The 12,179-nt window shown below is 46.3% G+C and overlaps 1 protein-coding gene across 1 annotated transcript in view; it reads right to left on the reverse strand.

Moving 5' to 3' along the window:
- The window catches only part of STX8 (syntaxin 8), an 86,193-nt gene that overhangs the window by 59,814 nt on the left and 14,200 nt on the right, over positions 1-12,179 (reverse strand). The gene's annotated exons all lie outside the window — the stretch shown is intronic.

Consider the following 12,179-nt stretch of genomic DNA (forward strand, 5'->3'; position numbering starts at 1 on the left):
CCTCCTTCAACTCACCTGCACATCAAATGCATAGAGATTGTGATAAAAAAAAAATATATATAGCCATATATATATATATACCAAACAGAAAAACTCCACACACATCAGAAATTACATTAATTTGGCTTGGTATCCTGCACAAGTTGAAAGCCTGAAGCAGAGCAAGCCTGGCATGTGCTCTCTTCAAAATAATCCCCAGCCCCTGTATTAATGGGCTTTTCCTCCATTATTCACAGAAATCTGAAAGTTTCTCTCCCAGCAGGGACTGAGGAACAATTTTTACCTTCAGAATAAAACCATGTAGAGACACAACTGTTCAGGGTAGTTTGCCATCACACTTGCCCTGTGAATGCTCAACAGAGAGCAGAGTGAGAAATCTGCCTCATGCTTACAACAAAGCTCTAAGATTTCTTTTAAATCAGCTGTGATTGTTGTATTTTTGATCTCTGTTTGCTTCTGAGGGATGTAAACTTTCCTCACTCAATAAAAGCTGCTGCCATTGCCTTCCAACAGGAATTCCAGTTGGACACAGCTGGGTAGGAAGCACAGGGCAGATGTGGGGGTTATTTCCACTTTGGAGTTCCCTTATGCCAGGAAGTGAAACACAAACCTCTCCAACATCTCCCTGCAGGTGGGGGACACCTCACAGGTGAAGTGCCATGGGCAGGGCAGAGCTGGGCTCAAGCCCTGCTGGGCTCTCCCCAGCACCTGCCCCAGAGATGAAACCAGTTCCAGGTGCTCAGGGAGCTTTAGCAGCAGCACCAACCTGAGGGTGAAGGCTGGCCCTGGAACAGAAGGGAGGAATACACTGATTTTACACTCAAACCCTCAGCCTTTCCCTCCCAAAAGTCCTGTGGTCTCCAGCTATGAAAGTCATTTTTCTTTCATTGAAAACACACCACCCACATTAGCCATCAGCCAAACTATTGCAGCTCCCTTTGTAACAAAGCATCAAAGGGAGCTTTTCCCTAACAAGTGAAGTCACAGCAGCTTAACCAGTGCAAAGAGCCACACTGCAGCTGCAGTTTAACTCTGAGCACCCTAAAACAACCTGTGATTAGTGACATGGAGCAGCTGGAAAATCCAGCACTGACCCCAACTGCTCACAGATGCACCAGTACCAGTAAATCATCATCCAGGCCCAAACTCAGAACTTTGATAATTTAGCACATGAATGTGTGCCATGCTGGAGCCTCCTCTATCCCCAGGCTGCTGCTCTGAGGCAGCTTGGTCCTAAAAATAATTCCCAAGTGAAAATACATTTTTATAGTGAGTACATATGAGGTAGACCATGTCCTAAGCTCAAGCAGAAGGAAGCTTTCCTCCCAGCTTATCTGATTTTCTATTCATTGCAAACCCCACGTTTTGGAAGGCCACTTCAGAGTTCAGTTCTCACTGCTGATTTTCCTTGGCAAGACCCCAGGTTATCTGCAAGCCCTGGCTGAGAACCCAACTGCAGCAATGTGACACCCACACCCCTCTGCACAGCAACTGGGAAACACAGGGATGTGGGAAACCTTGATATTCCAAAATAAGGGCAGGTGGCAGAGTTATTAACATCAGATCCCAGGGGGATGCAGGAGCCTGAGAGGCAAGGAACAGCAAAACTAAGAGATGCCCTCCCAGTCCCCAGCCTGCCTGGAATGGTTCCTCCTTGCCCCACACTAAAGTCCCAGTGGGCACCTCCTGCTTTCCCTGTCCCTGCTCCTGTCCCAGCCTCCAAACCAGGAACAAGGAAAGGTCCTGCTTACCCCTGCAAGCCCAAGCACAGCTTGATCAGGGAAATTTCACCTGGAGAAAATGAAGCAGACAAATCAACATGTCTCTGCTGGAGCATCCCCCACAAGATTTTTGAGATCAGCCAAGTCCTGATGGATTTTTCCTCAAGCCAAGGACCATCCTCCATCACTACCCATCTATGCTACAGCACAGATAACAGACCTCTGCAATATAATTAAAATCATTAAAAGAGTTTTAACACAGTAAAATTAACAATTTCTAAGTTTCTTGCCCAAATCACCAATTTCCCAGCCTAACTCCCTCACAGAAAATGGCAAACATGACAAAGCTCATGACAACCAACTAGAAAAACCAAAAATCTTCTCTCTATACCCAGAAGTGCTTCTCTGCTCCATTAAGAAGGAGAAGCTGGACCCTGATCCCTCTTCCCAGTGCTGCTGCAGGGCACCAGAACCCCAGTGCTGACACAGATCTGGGCTCTGTCACTGGGACTGAACTGTGTCCTGGGGCTGCCCCCTCTAGATCCTACAAACACAGAGCTCAGGGTTATACAGAACAAACAATTGGACAGTTTATATCAAGTGTTACCTTATTTTCACATGTGATTTGCCCAAACCATATCAAACACAACTTTCTGAAATCTTGGCAGAACTGGAAACCAGTATTTCTTTCAGCATTTGTGCTGACACCTGGAGGAGCTGATACAGCAGTGGGGAACCCTGGGGTGGGGCCCAGGGTGTCCTGCTCCAAACTGGGAACCCTGGGGTCCCTGGTGCCCAGCCCAGGGTGTCCTGCTCCAAACTGGGAACTTGGTATCTCAGAGCCAAACCCATCCCTTTTTATCACAAAGGTATCACTTGAATTCCTCCCCCAAGCTTGGAAAAAGGCTGTCAGGTCCAGATGTTTCAGACTAAAGACTGGCCCCAAACCAGGATTTTTCAGCAAACTTGGTCCTGTAAGAGAATTTCCAACAAAATGTTGAGATCAAACACCCCTGGAGCTGTTTCAGCACAATGATCCACACAGCCAAAAGCCAGATTTGATTGTGCCCCTGCACTTTGATACTTCATGTTATGGGACCTCATGTACCTTGTGTGATTTATTCCCTTCATGCTGGAGTGTTCCTTGTAAAACTGTTGGGAGAAAGTAAAGTGGAATTTTGTCTGCTTCCACATCCAAGACTTGTACTACAGTTGTGCTGGAGGATTATTCCAGTTATTGATGTCTGGAAACAGAAGTTCACAGGAACAGCAAGTACATCCCACTCCTTCCCAGAGCTCCCTGGGATCACAGGAAAGAACTGGAGTCAAGGCAGGGCACTTTTCACAATACAGACATAAACAGGATAATACCTACATCAACTTGGTTTGGGATGCAGAGGGATGAAGCACATTTAATACATCAGCAATTCAGACAAAAAGGTTACACTCAAGCTTGCAAGGAAGTTACTTCAATCAATAGTAATAGTTTAGCATAATGATTTTATCAGTTTATAAGTGATATCAAGATTCCAACTTCAACATTTTAAAAAATGCCACGTTTATGTCACATTAATTTTGTTTCTGACTGAAACAGCTTTGAGGAAGCAACTGGTCCCAGCTTTCCCTCTGTCTCCATCAAGCTGCCATGACTCTGGTATTAAACAGAAAAGTCTGACACAGCACAAACTCCTCTGGGCAAAATCAGCTCCCACAAATACTGTGGGCACAACCTGGCACTTCAACTTTCTTTAAACTTAACACTTAAAAATTACATGGCAAGTAAGTGCTACACCTATGAATTGGTTCTGTTGCCTCACCCCAAGCCAAACTTCTTGGGAGCAACAAACTGGAATTGTGAGCTGTGCTGGCCACCAGCCCAGTGTGGAACAGTTCCACCCCGAGGATTTTGGGCATGTAAGTCAGCATCTCCAGAGGACTGCACAGAAGAGTCAGAGCAGCAATATTTCCTGCTCAGGAGAACAGGAGAGATGGGAGAAGAGGAGGGACGGGCTGGCCATGCACTTGGAGGTAATGGGAAAAGCAGGAGAATGTGCTGGAGAGCTCTGAGCAGCAGGCTGAGAGAGGCCAGTTCAAAGCACTGCTCAGATTCCAGCCATACCTCACGAGCACAACGTGCCCAGAAACATGGTTTTCTCCTCCTCTCCTGTGCTGGGACTGTGCAGCTTCCAGCCCTACAGGTTTTCTGGGAAATCTATTAAAGGTCCATGAAGTGCCCAGCAGCCCTGACTGAAATCACCATGACACAGGAGCATCTGGTTCCCACCAAGCATGACCCCTTAAAGCTGGAGATCACCTCCTCTCCAGCAGTGCCCTTCAGCAGCTCCTCCAGGGATGTGGGACAGAGCAGCCACCTCCTCCTGCCCCCCATGAATCCTCAAAAACCCTCTGAGGAGGGGAAGGCACAGAGGAAGCACTGAAGTCACTCTTTAATGTACACACTGAAGTAGAAACCATCAAGCTGTATTTCACTGCCACAAATAGCAAACATTTAAAAATAAAGCATTATTTTTAGCCTAAGTGGTGCTTAAGGACTGGAGAATAAAACACTGCCCAGAGACAGGGAAATGTCATCATGAGAAAAGGCTGAAGAGACTTGTCCTGCTCAGGGCACAGAGACAGCATTTGGGATCCAGTCTCAAACCTTAAAACCTCCCCTCATTCAGCCAAAAACCAGAGGAGAATGAGTCAGGTGAAACACCTTGGTATATCTACAAGGGTAAAATAAATCAAATTATACAGAAACTTGTTAACATTTTCCTAGATCCTCTAGCAAAGGCTGTTCTGCACAGGGCACTTTATCCCCTGCCTTTCTGTGCCACAAGCAGTGACTGCAAGGTCAGGATATAGAACTGCAGCTGCTCCCAGACAGGTAAGGATTTACCAAAAAGGGGCTGTAAAGGAGAACAGACTGGGTTTGTCCCTTCCTGCTCCTTTACATGCATGACAGACATCCTAAGAAAGCAGGAAAGCAGGCTGGGAAAATAAATCCCCTCTCCACAGTCTCAATTTGAGATTTTCTTGAACGAAGGAAAAGCTAAATTAACATGGAAAAAAATCATCAGCATTTTGAAATATCTACAATTACAGTTAGGTTTTGTTTTCTTTTTAAACAGTTTAAATCAAATGCCTGAAGCAGCAGATGGGAAACTCTCGTGTGCTAAAAGCTGAAACTTCTACCAGAACCCTCCATTAGGAAACAAAGACAAGGCTTAACAAAGAAGATGTTTAAGATCATAATTCTTATCAAAAAAATCCTGAAAGGCTTAAAAAGTTGGAAACTCATTTCCCCAGCAATTCTGGTCCCCGTGCAGACAGATGGAGGGAGACAGCTTCCCCCTCTCCAGCACGGGGTGGGTGAGGTAGGGATTGACTAACTGTGGAAAAATCCACATAATTGAGAAGACAAATGTTGAACAGTTATTTTATGGCTTGAACTATTCAAGGAAAAAGGCTGCCCGTGCCAAGGGGCCAGGCAGGCTCATTGTGAGAGCAGCCCTGGGCAGCACTTCCAGCCCTGCCAGGTGCACCCTGCCCGGGGCTCTGGGTGCTGCAAACACCCTGAGAGGGGCAGCAGCATCTCCCCTCCACACACAGCAGCAAAATCCACAACAGGCCTGGGAGCACAACCCACTGCTGAGCCATTTGCTGCTTCCCAGGAGAAGCCCTATTTGCAGTCACTTAAAATGAGGAAAAGCTGTAACAACTCAGACTGGAGATTCCCAGCTTGGAGCCTGCTTCCAGATGAATTTTCAAAAATAAAATAAAGTTCCAGCCAAAATATCCAAGCCATTTCAGAACAATGCTGTTTCTTCCATGTTAAGACTCTGCAGTGGCCTCAGGAGCTGCAGTACCCCAATGTTTTCAGTGACAGACACAGAAAATAGAGGGGGATGGAGAAGGACCCAGGAGGGGAACTGGTTGAGCAACAACGCTGGAATATGGATGGGTTGTTTCAAAAGTGAGGATTAGACACATTCAGAAGGGGAGATTAAAGATCAAATCAATAAAAGCAGCATAATGAGAAGTCTGAAGGAAGCCAAGTTATAGAAGAGACAGGAAAGAGCGAGCCAGGGAAGGTCCCAACAGAAAATAAGAACTTGCCTGGCCCAGCTCCTGCTCTAACTCAGCTGAAGCTGTCTGGAATGATACATGCTCCTAAAGGTGTCCCACAACAAGGGCTTCCCAACCTCCTGACACAGGCTGGGTAGGATTTTTTGCTCCTTCTGACCTCGACTCAATACTGTTATCAAAAGCCTCCCTCCCCTCTTGAAGCAGTTTTGCTCCATTCTTCAGGAGCCTTGAGTTCCCATCTCACCTTCTGGCCTTCACCCAGCTACCCAGCAGGTGCCCTTGCCTGGGGGTCCCACCTCATGCTGCATGTCAGGCTCTGGGCATCTCCAGACAGCCCAACCCCAGACATGTTTAATTCTAGCCAGGAACAGCCAATCCCTAGGAACATTTACTTTTCCAACCCCTGACACTCCTAGGGAAGGGAAATCATTTGTGCCCATGCTGCCAGACTTACAAGAACACCTTATGCAACAGCACCAAAGCTGTCCTGAAGTTCAGGTGACACCTAATTCTTTCCATAAGGCTCTTGCACAGAAAAAAATCCAAATTCATTTGACTCTTACACGGCCAGAGCTGTCATCTCCACAGTGCTCAGGAGTTTGTTCTGCTGTCCCAGTCTGACTGCTAGAAACCCATCCCAGGTGAGTCTGAGGCTGCACAAGGATGGAAACCCATCCCAGCAGTGCCTGACACGCTGCACAAAGATGGAAACCCATCCCAGCAGAGCCTGACAGGCTACACAAGGATGGAAACCCATCCCAGCAGAGCCTGACAGGCTACACAAGGATGGAAACCCATCCCAGCAGAGCCTGACAGGCTGCAAAAGGATGGAAACCCATCCCAGCAGAGTCTGAGGCTGCACAAGGATGATTGCTCCTTGTTCCTCCCTGTGCTGTCAGCAGCCCTCTGTGAAGCCATGGCCAGGACACCTCACACCTCCCTCATGCTGCTCCAATCATCCAACACTGCTGAAATTACCCTGTGCCTGAGCTCCAGAGCCCCCTGTGCAGGTTCCCATCTGGCTGCTGACCCAGGCTTGGAGACAGATCCATTCTGCAGTGGCTTCCCTGCTTTTTCCACATTTGTTTTAAGAATATCAGGAAATTTCACAGATAAATAAACACTGGAAATACTGAAGCAGCAAAGTCTTGTACTTAAAAGGTTAGGAAACACTATAAATACTTTTTTTTGTGTGTAGATACCTTTCTCAAAGCAATGCAAATTCAGTGTAGCCTTGGTTTCCATCACCCAGCAGGCAGCACAGGCAGGGTTACTTCCTTGACAGATACCAAATAATTTTTTTTATCCTCATCACCCAGCACAAGCACATTCCTCATGGCCTGCACACAACTCCAACTCTGCTCTGAAGAGTTAAAGCTCCCTCACAGACCTTCCCACGATGGCCCTCCTGACAGCAGGTCTGAGTGTATTTTGATTTTGACAGCTTCCTTGGGAGGTGAACACTATTATTCCAACTCAGACGGAAAATAGGAAAACTAATAGTTCAGGTTTATTTTGGACATTCAGTAAAAGAGAGTTTTACTCTCTTTTTAAAACCACATGCAAACCAAACCTTATCTACCTTTCCAAGCAGTATTTCATACATTTTGATGTATTTCAGGGACACGCTTTTGTGCTGGACTTGGCAGTGTCAGGTTTACAGCTAGACTCAGTGATGCTGAAGGTCTTTCATGGAATGATTCCACATCCCCAGTCCTTCCTGGGGGAAGGCCCAGACGGCCCTCACAGGTCCCTTCCCAGCCCAAGCACTGCATGATCCACTGCAGGCAGAGCTCAGCCAAGTGCCAGTGATCCAGACCCCAGGCACAGCCTGGGGTGCCCAGCCAGGCACACAGAGGGAACCACTCCTGGAAAAGCTCAGCTGTTGAGGGATGGCTTAACACCCCTCATTCCCAGCTCCTGGGCAGCAGCACAGACACTTCCATGCTCTGAGGCAACATCTACCTGCTGCTGCCACAAACCCCCTCACAAACCTGGCCTCACTCTCTAAACATTTCCCCACACCTGGCAGGAATGGGGCTGGGACCTTACAAACAGTTTTTGTCACCACATATGCACAGTTCAACCCCAGAAGAGATCAAGTCCCATACACAAAATGAGGCAAGACCTGCAAAAACAGCAGGTAAGTGTTTTAGAATTAAAAATACACCCAAGAAGTGCTGTGTAACCTCAGGTCTGCCACTTCCCAGCTTCTCAGTGGTCATATCCAGCCTAAGTATTGCACTATTTAGACCACTCAAGACAAAAAGCAAAGTGAATTTTTCCCCTAGGAAGGGTTAAATCCACTTAAACAATGTGCAATAAAGACAGAGCAGTGCCCCAGTAACACTGAAGTTGTTGCTATTCCATACAATAAGCTCAGGAAGCAAAATTAAAATCTATCTGCATGGTCTGAGGTCACTCAGGCTAGCGATGGTTATTTTACATCTGAATATTAAAAACATATGGGCCTCTAGGGAGGTTTCTAGCAAAGCTGAACCTGCTGGTGCTCAACCTTTCCCAGGGAATGCTGAACACCTCCAGAGCCCCCCAAGCAGGACTGAAGCCATCTCCAAGGGGTCTCAGCAGGCAGGGCTGGAACTCCATAGGATGAATGCAGATATTGTTTAGACAAGATGATGAACATTCCTAAAAATTCAATCTTTAATCATTTGTGATTTACAAACTAATCCTAACAATGATGCAATACATCCCCAGCCCCACTGGTCTGAGGCTCATAACTCAAGCACAGCCCATACACAGTGCTAATTAGTTTGTATTACAGCAAAAATGCTCTTAATAAACAGAAATGTGAAACGACTTTTGGGTTTTGCACTAGCCATATAAATAATCTTTAGAAGGCCTTTACTGTCCGTACCCTGGCTGCACCAGGAGCTTGGGTTGAGCACTGCCCTGGGAGAGTGCAACCACACTCCTGCTGCAGTTTCCAAAATGTCTTTACATCACCAGGAATATTTTCACTCCCTTTACTGATGATACCAGGACAACTCTCTAGGTGTGGACAGCAGCCAGAACAAGTCCAGTCTCAAGCATTTTGAGGGCAGTGTTTCAGTTTGAAAAATAGGTGTTTGTTAGGGAAAGCAGGAGCTTTTTTTGGATTGGAGAATGTAAACTTCTTCTTTTTGAATTATTGTAATTTTGAGATTAAGGGGCTTTTAGGCAAAGATATGAGAATAGGAGTAACAGTTTTTTATTAGAATCTATAATAAGGCAAATAAAACAAAAATTATGGTATAAATAATAAATAGAACAAGGGACTCAGTAACAAAAATCTCACACCAGGCTGAGCTGAGTCCCCCGTGGAGGGTTTTGTGCCACCCACTGTGACCAGAGGTGACACTGCAACCTTGATTTGCAAAGCTATTGTAAACAAAAACATAATGCTACAATTTCTGGTTGGTTTCAGAAACTTGATTTTGACAGGGAATTCAAAATGTTACATAATCATATAATTAAAAGATTATTATGAGAGATAGTTTACTTAAAATTATCCAGTCTGGTTAAGAACATCATGACTGGGTATAGCATTCCCCTAACCAGGAAAAGGACATTAAATGTCTGATTTTGCAGCTTATATATTTATGAATTTATTTATGCTCTGCTATAAACTTCAGAGGAGCCAGAAGCAAAGGAACCCATCCTCAACAGAGCAAAGCAAACGGACACTGACAGGGGAAAATTGCCAAACAGGGCAAGTTTTGCAAGCTCCCAATATTTACCATCCATGCCAGAGTACTCCATTCTCATGCAAGCATGTCACAATGAGAAAACAACATCTCTATAAGGGTAAAACAAACAGCATTCACAATTTCTGAAAGCATTCTTCCACAATTATTGCACTAGATTAGATTGCCTCATCACCAGGGCCAGAGGCCATTTACACTATTTTCTTTCTTTTTTTTTTTTATGGAACAGATGAAAGGATTACAGAAAGTTTTCTGGGGCCAAATTTGGAGCTAATGATGGGAAAATTCTTTTGCTAATCCCCACTGCTAGCAGACTCCTGAGGCTGGAAAAAAACTAAGTCTCCTGCTCCTATTTTGCTCATCAGTGCAAAGGTTTGCAAAGGCCCATCAGCTTTAAGCAGAGCCTTAAAATCTGCAGGACAGGGCAACAGTGAAAACCTGAGTAAAGAACCACGTGAGACTCCCACTAAAACTGGGATGCTGCACAATGAAAGCCAAGGATGGGACAGCAACCACATCCATCCCAGCTGTACCCTGGGGGAATGGGTTTTCCAGCATATGCTGTGCCAGGCAGGCTGCAGGGATCCCACCTGAGCAGCCCCTGCTGGCTCCACAGGACTCCTGGGTGGGCAGCCAAGCCAGACTGGTGTCACCTGGTGTCACCACCTGCCCAGGGACAGGAACCCAAATTCCCAGAGGCACAGCTCCCAGCAAACCCCAGCAATGCCTGCACAAAGCTCCAGCCCTGCTCCTCCTCCCCGGGAGGAGTAGACACCGGGAGGCACCTCCCTCCCAAAGGCAGAGTTTAATCACTCTGCAGTCATTTAACAAACACAAAGGAATCCGCATGCACCGGCTCTGTGAGGAGTAAACTTTGCATAATTAATCAATGCCTGGGTCCTGCTGCATCTGCAAAGGCACAGCTACACCAGCTGGACTCCGGGGAAAATGCCTCTGGTGCAAACACCTCCAGAGAGCCAGAGCTGCCTTGGAATGGGAAAAGCAGAGCTGAGGAACAAGTCTGGAAAATCAGTACCGACTCCCTAAAGCCTAATTCATTAATGCACATTATCAACTACTTCTGAATGAAGCCAGCTTTTATTTGAACACCAGGACAAGCCACAGGCACCTCCTGAGCTGCAGAAGGTGGGAACATCCCCAGCAGCTCGGGCAAGTGGAAGTCAAGCTTCCCACAGAAAGGGCTGGTTTGATGGAAAATCTGACTCGAGGAAAAAGCAATGTTGAAGCAGCACTTAATGAAGATGAACTTCCCCTGCCTCCCCACCATACAGACGATGCCATTATCACTCAGCAGCAGGAAGGAAAGGGATTCCAGGGAAGGGGAAATTGCAGGGCAGTTATCCTCATCAGGCTGAGCGTGCAGCAGTGACACCAGCTTGGCAGAGAGCCTGAGCAAAGTCTGCTGGTGCTTGAGCACAGGGCATGAAGTAAGATGTGCACAGGGAAAACAGCCCCTGGAAAATGTTGCTAAGGACTTCAGCTTTTCCAGGGTGCCAGTGGCAACAGAATGTCTGACCTTATCCCCCCCACATCTGCCAAAAAAGCCCCAAAAAAAGGGATTGAGGAAACAGGGGAGTTCCAGTGGCCTGGCAGGGATGCAGCTGAGTGCTGAGTGATCTGCCCCACATCTGGAGAGTCAGGCTGCTTCCCAGCTCTCCTGGACAGCCTCAGCACTTCTGGTGACACTTCCTACACAGCAGGTCTGCTGCTGGTGGCTCTGGGGCACGTGGAGCACACCCAGCTCTGAGCAGCACACACAATCCTCACCACTCCCACTCCACACTCAGCAAAGCTTCCCTTCTCCAGAAAGGGTTGCCTGCAGCTCAAGGTAGAGCTCCCATGAAAACACAGGAATTTTGCTCAAGGCTTTCTAACTATAAGACAAACAACATCACCACTATTTGCATTCTTTAGGAAAAGGAGGATTACATATATTCTATTTCACAGACATTTTGAGGCCTCACTGCTAGAATAAGTCTGGCAAAAATTCAATGGCACAAAACACAGAACCTTCAGGGTCCCAAAAACATAAGAATCTGGGGAACCATCCCCAACCCCCAACAGAGAAATGGGACACAGATCATGCATTTTCCTGAGGAGAAACCAAAGTTTCACAGAAACCATAAACATGCTCATGCTTCCCACCTGTTTCCTATTAAAAGCAAAAAAAAAAAAAAAAAAAAAAAAGCAATTAATATGACTTTCTAAGCAAGGATTAATAAAGAAACATATAAGATGAGACCCCTAATTGAAAATGTCTTTCCTTACATGAGGCAGAGGATTCAAATATGACAAGAGCACTAAGCATAGTCTCTCCCAGCTGCACAAACCCTTCCTTAACAACCTTAAGATTAATAAACAAAGACATATTCTAGGCATTTCCTATCCCTCCTGCATTTAGCTGTGGCAAACAGGAGAAATCCATTCTCCTGCTTCAGAACAGAGCTGCCATGCAGCACCTCATGGCAGTAATGTGAATTTGGGAACCCCTCACTCTGAGCAAACTCACAGACACAAAGGGAAAATGTCATGCCAGGAAGAAGAAGGATCCAGGGTTAGATTTCAAGGTTATCACTCATTATCAAGGACACTGCTCAGTGGTGAAGCACAGGGGTGCAGTCTTTGTGAGAGGGAGAAG

Source organism: Erithacus rubecula (assembly GCF_903797595.1).
Source record: "Erithacus rubecula genome assembly, chromosome: 20".
Lineage (NCBI taxonomy): Eukaryota > Metazoa > Chordata > Aves > Passeriformes > Muscicapidae > Erithacus > Erithacus rubecula.